Source organism: Macrosteles quadrilineatus, unplaced genomic scaffold (genome assembly GCF_028750875.1).
Source record: "Macrosteles quadrilineatus isolate MER2022 unplaced genomic scaffold, UCM_ALF_1.0 Scaffold_5__1_contigs__length_97177068, whole genome shotgun sequence".
NCBI classification, from domain to species: Eukaryota; Metazoa; Arthropoda; class Insecta; order Hemiptera; family Cicadellidae; genus Macrosteles; species Macrosteles quadrilineatus.
The window spans coordinates 67646463-67658886 of NW_026542598.1; the positions used below are offsets into that span (position 1 = coordinate 67646463).

At 37.2% G+C, this 12424-nt stretch overlaps 1 protein-coding gene across 1 annotated transcript in view; it reads left to right on the forward strand.

The window, feature by feature from the left end:
- LOC128995860 (BTB/POZ domain-containing protein Tiwaz) overlaps window positions 1-12424 on the forward strand; it is a 113288-nt gene that overhangs the window by 55886 nt on the left and 44978 nt on the right. The window lies entirely within an intron of this gene.

Genomic DNA, 12424 nt, shown 5'->3' on the forward strand with positions numbered 1-12424 from the left:
GCCGTTTACTTTTTTGCACCTTTATACCTACACCTTTATTTACGAAATTATAAACACTACTCTAATCGTATTTTCATTGAAAATTACAACGACCAGTGTAGAGATAAAATTAAATATTAAAACGGGAATAGGGGTTTCCATTAAGCTTTTATGTAGAAAAGCTCAAGAGATTATAATTAATTATAAGTTCGTGTGAGATGGAGTCCTTTGATTTGGTGTATTTTGGATCATTGTGTCAAAATGCGAGTGACTTATTACTCATAATATTGCATTGTCTTCCAGTTGTGAGGTATATCCTTAATCATCGCCCAGTTAAAGTTTCTTTGCAAGTCCCTATAAGTTATATTTAAGTCTTTGAAATCAAAGGTTTATTGGACGATGTCTACATGTATACCTTCAGTTATTTCACCCTCAACGTTTTCATTTTGAGGTCTATTCCTCAGTTTTAAATGTAAGCTAAATGATTCAATTCAATTTATTTATTGTCCCGCGTGCACATTTTGTTGTACTCTGCATTGCATTGCATATCTTTCTAACTGCAAACTATTTGAGTGGAAAACTTAGATCCATTTATTGTAGAATTTTTTACAAAAACATAATATAAATACATTCTACAATTTTAAAACGATACAATATATTTATGAACAGAATTATAGCCAACACATTTTTATGAGGTTTCCATCTTGAAATTGTGAACATGATCTAATATGTTGTATATGTGTGTATAATGAAGAGTGTCATGGAAGTAGTTATGAGTCGGCTAAGTAGCGCTGTGTCTAGCCCGGGCTGCCAAGGGAGGGCTGGAACTGCACTCACGGTCAGTCCCTGGTCCTAATCCAACTACTGAACTGCACTCACGGTCAGTCCCTGGTCCTAATCCAACTACTGAACTGCACTCACGGTCAGTCCCTGGTCCTAATCCAACTACTGAACTGCACTCACGGTCAGTCCCTGGTCCTAATCCAACTACTGAACTGCACTCACGGTCAGTCCCTGGTCCTAATCCAACTACTGAACTGCACTCACGGTCAGTCCCTGGTCCTAATCCAACTACTGAACTGTACTCACGGTCAGTCCCTGGTCCTAATCCAACTACTGAACTGCACTCACGGTCACTTTGAGCCTTTCTGGGGGTACCGGAACTGCACTCACGGCCAGTTTTTAATTAGCCTATATCACATTGTGCAACACCATGATTAAATTGATTAAAACTTATTAAATTAGTTGAAATGTATTGAAAAGTTTTGATTAAATTAATCTAAACGTCAAAAAATAAACTTACTACTGACATTGTAAAAAATACACATATATGTGCACAGAAAATTCTAGCATAGTATTTACGATAAAATGATAGGCTATATTCTTATTATAACGAAGCTTCTTTTGTAAAGGTTAGGTTAGGTTATTTAATGTTGTATTTATTGTTGTATTTATTGGGACAGACAATAAAACGTGTATTAAATAAAGTATTGGATAAAGTAAGACAGAGGACGGAATAAACAGATGTCTAAGGGGCTAGCGAAGCGTTCAGTCGTGAAAGACCGATTTTTGACCGTGAGTGCAGTTCCATATGGCTTAGGCGGGCTACCCTTCCAACCCTTGTAAATTCCTTTGACCGTGAGTGCAGTTCGTTGTCAGCCGCTGCCAAAGCCACATTTGGGCAATGGGCATCTCACGTCTACCTGCTTTTCAACCCCTGTCCCAGAGTCTACTAGGGTCTAGGGTCAGTCGTAAAATATTTTGGCGGGGGCGGCCAAACAGTATAGCACTGTTCCCCATGAACGCTGTTTCCCCACCCCCGCCAAAATATTTCTTGACTGTCCCTTGGCTAGGAGATCCTGGGACAGGTTGTCCTACAACCCTGGGGTCGCTCGCCGCCTCATAAATTCTCCCTCCCCCTGCTTCTACTCCCACTTCCTCGCGACTTACTCGGGTTTAATGCGTTGACTTATCGAGGCTAAAATAACCTCTAATTTGTTAGAAAGTACGGTCCCCGGGGGCCTGTTGCGTCCGAGATATTCCTTACCACCTTCTGGCGAAATGAGTAATTAAATTATTAGCTGTGCGTGGATGTGACGCAATTATTACAATGGTTGTTTAAAATACAAACTATAAGTATACATCTTAGAGAGTTCATAAACTTCTTGTCTATTAAGGTGGAAGCAGCGTGAAAAAATCCCAAAGGACCCAGCGTTGTCTGTTGTAAAGTGTTAAGTAGACTAGTTCTTTGCCATCGTGTGTGTAAGGTACCACATTTCTATGTCAGAAGTATGACGTCATACTCCTGTATTCCTGTTGACAGCTGTGACATTGTTATGTGGCATCACCATGTGGACGGTTTGTTGGAATCTATCATTACCTAATAAATTTTCCTCGAATCTTATCCTACTTCTTACAAAAGTGACAACCTCCATAAAAATTAAAAATCGTAAAAAAAAATTATAACAGAACTGCCAATACCAAAGAAAACTTAATAAAGTCACAATAATGTAAAATATCTTCTCCATATACAGGCATATCTAATTGTCTGTTTCCTGGATAGTCTCTCAAAGTGAAATATCCCAAAAAGGGATAAATCCTGGAGTGGATCAGTGTTACCAACGTTCCCACGGGATATGATCGCACGCTCTCAGGTTGGGCAACCTTAGCATGACGTATACCGCGACATGACGGCCGCGGGACATCCACTGTCTCATTACGATAGTTAGACATCACATCGTCTTCGGTAGCTACCGTGGTAAAGGCCTAATAATTTATATCTATATATTAATCTTAACCTTAAGGGCTATGCTGTTTCCATTGTTCTATGGAGTTACGCATCGTTTTGTCATTTTAGAAGCACATAAACACTCTATGCAATAATGGAAATAACGCAACCATTGAGATTAAATTGGGTAAGTTGATCGGAAATGCACGGTAGCCGCCGAAGACAAAAGTTTTGTCTTCGGCGGCTACCGTGCATTTCTGATCAACTTACCCAATTTAATCTCAATGGTTGCGTTATTTCCATTATTGCATAGAATGTTTATGTGCTTCTAAAATAATTAATATACTTAATTAATACAACTTGTGTTTGATGTCAGTTAATGTTTCGAGTGTGCTTTCTTCTTCTAACTCTATGCAAAGGCAAATCTTAAAATGTGTGATTTTGTTGGCCAACCATCAATACTAACACTTTATTGATCATAAGCACACAATTAACTGCAACAACGCATAATATAATACAGGATATAATCGTTGAGCTCTCTTGTATGATTTAATTAAACGGGTCTCTAGAATGGCTCCAGATATGAAGGGCAGAGTTTAACTATTAAATTATCGTAGACGATAACATATCTTGGATTTGCCGGGCATTAATGTGCCTTGAAAGAGTCTCCATGTGATCCATAAGGATGAAAAGAAGTTTGTGTACTTGACGATGCTATTCGTCTACTATAGTTACATAGCTGTTTGCACTATCAGTGCAAGAGTGAAGTTGTTCCACTCTTACAACGGAAACGTTTACCTCAAGTTTGCAAGGTGCTGCGGCCAGGCCTACCAGTGAAATGTCTCTTCCCTCCAAGGTCCAAGGCTATAATTCGACATTTCCATAGTTTCGCCACCGTGGACCTGTAGGACTTGCAGGACCGGAAGGATGACACCGGGCCTGACGACCGGTCAGCCGAAAGTGGAGTGCGGGCGGAGAAACCAACGGAAAGGTCAGGTCAGCCTGTGACCTTTGGGGGGAAAGCTTGGTCAGGCCTCGGGCCTACCACGTGTCACAGGATATGTCACAAGACAAACTTTCAAGTTTTTTATTCTGAATAGATTTGTGTCGCGGCCTTATCGTCTACTGTGCAGCGCAGTAAGGAGCTTTTGCAGAATACACCCACCATTCCGTAACAGGTTTTAGAAGCTCAGAGCTCAAACCTATAAACTGATGTATATCGATGTTGCTTTTCCGAAGGTTCCTAGTTTTATGCAGATACCATCTTATATTGGCCATTGTCAACTCAGAACTAATTAAGAAATTCTCAAAGCTAAGTAGTAACGAGACAAGGGTTTGAACCGTTAACCTTACAACAAATGCAAAAATTGAAACAATACATTGTAGTTGTATGTAAAAAACTTATTAATTAATTTACTAATCTTTCCACTCCATTTAGTATACTTCACAAAATATAATTTATATCAAATTAGTTGCTATTCAATCTAAATTAAACTGTGCATTCATTCAATTGACAGTTATTTCAAATTACTAAATTACACAACTATTTTGAATAATTGGTTTTTTACAACCTTTAAAAATGCCCTCAGAATCTATTGTCTCTTCACATTCCGATCGGAAATATTTGTCAGGTTGTTTTGAATATTTTAACCCATGTCCAATTTCCAGAGCCGTCCCATTGGCCCTCGGCGAGCCATACACCTGTCTGCCCCAGGTACGAAACATCATTACTATTACCTCTGTAATTCCACTGATCGGGTTAACGTGTATCATTAGGGCTACATAGAGTATTTTATTAGAGGCAGAGCACTGCGCTCCGAGCAACGCCTCGAGCATACTTCAGACAAGGGAAACCTTCGTACTCTATGCCTTCAATTATTCCCTCCCAACCCTTATGGTATAATCCCTGGAACAAAGATAATGAAATGTGATTCTTTTGATTATGCTTGACAAGAACCGGGCTTTGTTTCTTCGTCATTATCGCAGACGTATTGTGGAAATGTCAGCCGTAATAAGGTGGTAATTAATGTGATTTTGGTTTTAAGACATTTTCTACAGTTTCGAATGTTGTTTCTGTTACGCAAAGACAAAAGGAGCATGAAGGATTGTATGGAAACAGAATTAATAAGGAAATTCATGTTGGATTTTAATGATCGGCTGAAAAGCGTAAGGCCCATAATATCAAATTGGTTAGAAGTAAAAAAATATTTTGATGAAAACTCTTATTTAGATCAGCCAAAAAAGTGTTTAGTAATTAGTTTTAGTAATTTTATTTCACACTAATAAAAGTTGTAACATTTTTTTATCAAGGAACGGATGTCTGTTTTTTTGATGTAGTAGAATAGGCTATGTCTTGTGCGATTCATACTCAATTATTGATTTGTTAATTTTTACTGTATGAAAATAAATAAATTATCACGGATATATCTCATACAGTGTTCAACCACAACAGGTCCATATAGATTACGAATCTTTATAGTATTTTGTTTAACATGTGGTTTTAGTAAGGGATCGACTTAAACCCTAGCCTTTCTGATGAGTGTTTCACTATTTCAAGTGCTAAATTGTTTAGAACATTTTCACCTGAATTTCTACAGATCTTGTGGCAAATACAATATTTACACAAATGGAATATGTGTACACTCAACAGTAACTAATAAAACTGTATGCGAACTGAATATGGTGACTCCTTTCACTAACATATTCAATTCACATACAATTTATTCTCCTGACTTAAAACCGCAGTTTTGGAAAGCGCACTAAACCTGTTAATAATTCAGGTTTATTACCCTTATGAAAAAATCATCACTTCCTCTAGCCGTATTTCAGACGTGTAAACCGGCGTTATGGGACATAACTGTGACATAAATACTCATAACGGTGAGATTTACAGCTCCACTCAACTCTGCGGTCGCGGTGTCCTCAAGTGACAGTTGCGGTTAGCGGTTAGAGTTAGATGCGGACAACTAGAAGGTAATGCGGCCAACAGGCGATGACTCAGTGCAGTCCATTGTTGTAATTATTGTGGTTAAAATGTAGGTGTTAATAATGTTTTTTTTTTTTGTTACAGGTAAATCAGTTTGGAAAATTGGACAGATGTAGTAAGCTGACGGTAAGCCCGATAGATATAAAAATAGCCAAGTGACACTACTGTTTAAAATGAATAATTGTGTTACGAGTAACCTATTGTACTAAAGTATTATTGTTGAAAGTAAAAGTATTCGTCAGTAGAAATCAAGTTTTAAACGTGTCGGGATATATTTAAGTCAATGATATTATCTAAACACGTTTTCAAATTAGAAGGAACCTAGTACAAGAAACGATTAGTATACAAACTTGGAAGTGGCAAACAGAACTGCTGAACAAGAGTATGTTTGGAGGGTTCAAATTTAAAACAGCTAACTAAATAAAAAAAAGTGGAAAAATCCATCAACGCTACCTACTCAACACATTATAACAAACCTCTAGTTCAAGAACTCAAGCATAGTTTTTTATCGATTTGAGAAAAAAAACACTTGGTAAATGTTAACTTGGTTAATAGTTAGTAAAAAGCATTGTGATACCTTTCTTATTCTTATTCTTTAATTATTCATAGATGTAACGATTTTGGGATGTCTTCTAATCTCTAGTTTACAGACACCAAACAAACAATTGCATTTTGTAGACCTTCCTAGGTAGTCATAATTGAAAGGGTACAGTTATTAACTTTCTAGTTATAAAATCACAGAAAAAGAATTTTTCTTAACTTTTTTGTAGTTTGGTTATTTATGGAGCTAACCGTAATCGAACGGTTTTAATTCTCTAGATTAAAATTATCTCAAGGAATTTTGTTTTAACTTTTTTATAGTTCTGTTATTGATGTAGTACCATAATCGAATGTGACATTCCTAAGGTACGACTCCATGACAGGACGGTCTTACCGCAGCCGGGGGCGGATTCCCACGTGAGTCACCCCCGGACTAATGTATGCGGTGGAGGAAGAGGTTCATCTGTGGGAACCTTGGGTCTCCGCCCCACGGCCTCATAAACTCACAGATCAGTCCACATTGACAGTATCAGTTCGGCGGAATAAAGATCCTTGTAGCTTTTCTGTGACTTATGTACGTAAGTTTAAGAGAGGATATAGAGCATGTACTGTAGTTCCGATATAAGTGAAGTTTGTTTGATTTGGATACTGCAAAAAGAAATCCCATCCAGTTGAAAATCTTAAGCCTGTTTTGATCAATGTTAATCCAGTATTGTTACCGGGATGTAAGGTGTAATTAATGGGTGGGTAAGCTTCCGAATATTTTATATAAGAAGAAAAATGTACCAAGATATAACGACTTGATATAATTTTCAGCATTTGTAAGAGTCGTGCCAAATATTTTTTTCGTGGAGTCTTCGTCGATATTGAGGATTGAGATTGGAAAGTCGTAAAAAACAGCACTTGGTATATTTACTCCAGTCGTAAAATATTTAACATCTTTGAGTCACAGAAATGTTTGAGTGGGAATAGTTCAGTATTAACAAAGTAGTATGCGGGACAAATATTTTGTCAACAATATTTGAAAATAGTATGTGCTTTTACATTTTACAATATACATTTACAATAGTTGGTATTGCTAATAACGTATCGTTAATCATTTTCAACGCCACGTATTGCAATCCATCCAAACAGCCACCCCAAATAACGTTGAAATGTCCTCAATATTTAACGTTCGACAGTTCACCGGAGAAAACAAACTACATTGTGACAAACACACAATAAACTACACAACGGTGTATAATCCAGGACACTACAGAGCAAAGTTACGGTGGCCAGGCGCCCGCAGCGTCACAATTATGTAACAGAGTATTTTCACCGAAATGAGTGACGTACGGATATGTACCCTCGGGGTACCCCACTAGCAGCTCACACATACACACATACACACACACTGTGACAATATCCATGGTGATTTCCCGGTGTAAAACACGCTAGATAATTAATACAGCTAGTTTGTTCACCGTTTGTTAATGTACATTTACAATTAGAGCCGTAAACAAAAGTGAATGAATGCCACATTAGCATAATTATTGCGCTGGTTTGAAGAAGCCTTTGGGACGTCTTGCCCCCGGATACGTTACTGTTCCTTCTGTCACTCGGTTTGCATTTACATTCAAATAGTTCACTGTGTTTTCCCCGGTAATTTTATGCGGAGCTGGTTTCACAAACGCGTATTTGTGTCTCTGAAGAATAAATAATATATAGAATGTCAATGGTTCAAAAGGATCTATTTTAATAAAACAAAATTTTGTGGGAAATTGTAATTTGAGTTTGTGTTGATACATTTATTTTTTTTTAATTTTTGTAAAGATCACTGTAGTTTAAAACCTGGTCTTGTGACTAAAAACTAAACTTCAGTAGGGACACAGAAAACAGTATATTTTCTGTGGTAGGGACTACATAGTTTATTTAGTGTCCAATGACGAATTACATCCGACTCCGAGTGGTATCGAATCAGCAACCTTCAGATTTTAAGACGGGCACTCCCACTGTCACGACGTTCTTTTGAAAGTATATTATGTCAATAATGTCATGTATTTGATCCTTTTTTAAGTTTCATCGCAAGTGTAATTTGTTTTAGAACATAGAAATTTTTATGGGAAAGCTGCCAAACACTCTCATATTTGTGTAGATATGCCGAAAATCCAACCTCTCTCTCAAACACCGAAGTCCCAATCGCTAACCACCAGGCTAGCAACCTTTCTTCAATTTGCATTTCATTGAGTTAAAAGAAAACTTTGCAACGGCACTCATTGACTATATCATTGTCTAATTAGCGCGTATGCTTCTGAATTAGCCTTGATAAGGGTCATTTAAATGTTAAATGACAGCTGACTCAACTAGAAGATCGCCAATATGAGTATGATAGATTGAGACTTAGAAGCCGTAGTTCGTTTAGCACTATTGTACCCGGAGGATACATGTTACGTACGAACGTCGCCCCCACTCCGTGGGCGGGAACGATAATCTGTTTCAACACCTGAACAGCTGATCGGCCAGCCAGCTGATCGCAACAATACAAACGTCACTGACCAATAAACTTGGCGCGAACAAGATCCTAGATTAGCATAACGTGGCAAATTAAGTGGTTCCGAAGTTTTTATCGCCATGTACACAGAAAGTGAATCTACCTAAATAACGCCTACTGTAGGATTGGATTTAGGAGGTGGTTTTCGTGTTTTATGTTGTGCTACATTGCATGTACACCTATTGCGAAAGCTAATTAAACATAAAACGGCTTAGTAGTTGGAGGTTAAAAACCTATAAATGTGGAATAGGTGTTGATGTTTACATGCATTAAACATCGATTGTACATTTAAACCCTACATTTTGACGTCACAAAAGGTCAATTGTACATTGCATTGGCTTCGTTGCATTGCCAAGATACTTTAGCAAGAGTAATTGTGTGGATATTGTATAAGTATATGTGTTCTCACTGAGTTAACAAGAGGATCAGAAATCAAATTTGTATAGCAATAATTGCTACAGTAATTTTACAAAACAAAACATTAGCACTTTTATTCCCAATTAAAAATTTCAATTTCATCAATATTAATCAACTGATATTGTATGTATATCAACGATTCATCCCACTGTGTACTTTCCAAACAACTGCACTATAAAATCACCTATAATTGCACATATATCGACTCTAAACACACATTGGCTAACAAGTAAACGTTATTTTTGTTTAAAACCACACAGGGACAAAATCCACAGACGATAATGGCGGGAAACAAAATAGAGCGCTAATGACTGACGCCCAAGGCGACTTAATTAAGCTCCGCCCCGGGCGTTGGGCGCCCTGGGCGCTGTGTCCGTGTATAAATCAGTTGGGTTACGCGCTGTTTAATTGCAACCGCCCTAGGCGCTACGCCATGTTGCGGCCCTGGGCGCCAACCATGTATAATTCTGTAGTTTCAACTAACAATTCCATCCCGCGTTTAATAACCCTCTGACCTCGTTTGGGCCCTTTGAAATCACTGATTGTTTCGATTTCGCGTTTAGTTGTAAAGAGAAAGGTCACTTCGGTTCTTTTTCAATCGCGATATTAATTTCTCTCGGTTCTTTTGAATGTCTTTGTTCAACGCGATTGGATTTGGAAATTTTGTTAAGTGTGTCTTATTGATTTTACTGTAGAAGTGGGTAGGTTTAAATTATAACGTTATTGAACTCAACAAGTAACAATAGATTGTATGACTGGGGTTGAAATTAATTATTTATTTAGCGTATGGATCCAGCTATAGGATTTTAAATACATCAGAGTATAGTGGTACTTATATTTTTTTATCGGGATTAAATTCATATGCAGAAACAATTGCCTTTCAGTTACAAAGTCAAGCTATGTCTACTTCATCTGTGGAGAATAACAATAAAATAATGATAAGATTTCTTCACAGTGCATACAAATTAAATCATTTAACTTCTATCCAAACATGATGATGTAGGTATATTGTTAAAATGAACATTATCAAGGACTAATGTACTGTTCGAACTGTGTAGACGAATAAGATTACTGACCCAATTATTCTGCAACAATTGACTAGACACCCCCTCCCAAAGCTATTCATCAATACAGCCATTATACATTTAATTTTTTTATTCAATGAGTTATCGAAGAATTTATTTTTCATCACTCTGTATTCGAAAATAGCCCATTTCCATACAGCTGAGATTATCGAAAATCGTCAATTTACATACACCAAAAACAAATAGTGACCAGCTGACTTTTCCTGACACAAACATTACTTTCGCTACACAAACAATACTTTGCCTGACATCAACAAATTTATAACTGAAGAAAAATTAATAGACATTTTTTTAAGTTTGATTAAGTAGTTTTTTCATCGTGATAAAAAGTGTTCGTGACTAGTAGTGAAATATACTATTTCTTTATCCGTTTCTCATTTCGCTCTGAGAAGTAACTTAAGTTTATTCCATATTATTTCTGAGTGGTGATTTATTTTCACATATCTGACCTTATATCCCAGGTTGAGAGTTGGTGGTTGAGGGTATGTAAGGGTATGGGAGGGGGTTGGTCGCCGCGGGATAGGGTTGTCTTGTTACGCTTACACGGAGCGCCGCCGGGCCACCCCGGAGACGACTACATCTTGGATTTTGAGTTTTATACAGACCTTGTTCTTCGGAAAATGCGGTTGGATTTTATTTTATGAGAACGTCAGTTTGTCGTTCATTTGTTGAAATAGTTTGAATATATTTATATAAATGTGCGTGGATTAGTGTGTTGAGGAAATGTAAGAAACAAATGGTAATTACTTCTAAGTTGATATTGCAATTGATTTACTTCTATTCCAACGCTCCTTATCAGTGTAAACTGGATTAGTAGTAAAAACGCAGACCTTACGTCTTGAAGCTTCCGGGTTCAAATCAGGTTAATGTGAGCGCGCCCAGAGAACACAATTGACCTAAAATGTACCTACATAAATACGCACAGTTCTTAAAATGGGACAAAGCGGAATAACAATCCCTTTTACAATTGAGCCGTTTTTTATCATAATTTAATGAAAACATCATAATCACAAGTTCGGCCAACTCTAGATTGCAACGGTTAGAATGAGGTTATACTTTATAATTATTTTTTATACCATCCACTCTAGGAAGTCTTGGGAGTGAGCTGGTGTAGTATGGCTTCAAAGCCCGAGGTTTCCGGTTTAAATACCATCAATCACCAATTTTATCCATTTGATCATGCCGTGACTCTCTGAAGTAATGTGTGAAAAAGTTCCAGGCTAGAACCTATCGTCTGATATGAAGGTGGGACTAAATACTGTAGGAAGGTAGTAATTGTGCCCAGTATGGTGACCTAGCTCTAGACTCTGAGCGTATATGGGACGCCGTTCACCAACTCCCTAGGGCTATCCCTCTCTCCCTTTCTAACTTTAATTTAATTACGTACTATAGTTACATCAGAGCTATCTGTCGTTGCGTAGTGATTTGATGATCTCCGACACTTGGTTAGTGTGAATTATAACACGATGTAAATGATGTACATGGATGATGTGTTGCTAGGGAGATGTTCTTGAAATGTATTTAAATCGACGAGTGTCTGTGTTAAATAAAATATTACATTAGTATCCTCAGTATGTATTCGGTAGTTAATTATGGTTGAATTAATCGTTGGCGATTTGATTCTAAAGGACCTTGATTCTTGATAGGTAGTGTTTCAAGGATGGCTATTAGTAAGTGCATTCTGTTCAAAGGATTGTTCCAAACATTTCCAGTCACTAATTGTTGATTTTGAAATTAATTAAATTTTACAAAAAAACAATGTTTTAGAAAACACAACAGTTTATATTGTAGCCATTTATGTAGGAAAATGTCCTAAAAATCTAAAATAGCATTGTAAGGACTAATATGGTTGGTTTTCTTGGTGTTTGGCTTGGGATATCAAAATGGTACTCTGGTATTCGTATTATTTATGGTGTGGCATAAGACAAAATCATCTACCCAACATTCAATGGTAATGCCTAGTGATGGACAATTAAAAACTCGTTCTACAGTATGCATTCAGTATCCACTAACCCCTTCTCCTAGGAAATATAGCAAGCAAATGTATCTTAAAACATTACCTGACAAAATATATTTGACATAACAGTAAGAAACGTATTTAGGAACCATACATAGAACAACTTACTAAGACTGGAAAACGAACCCACAAAAAATTACTA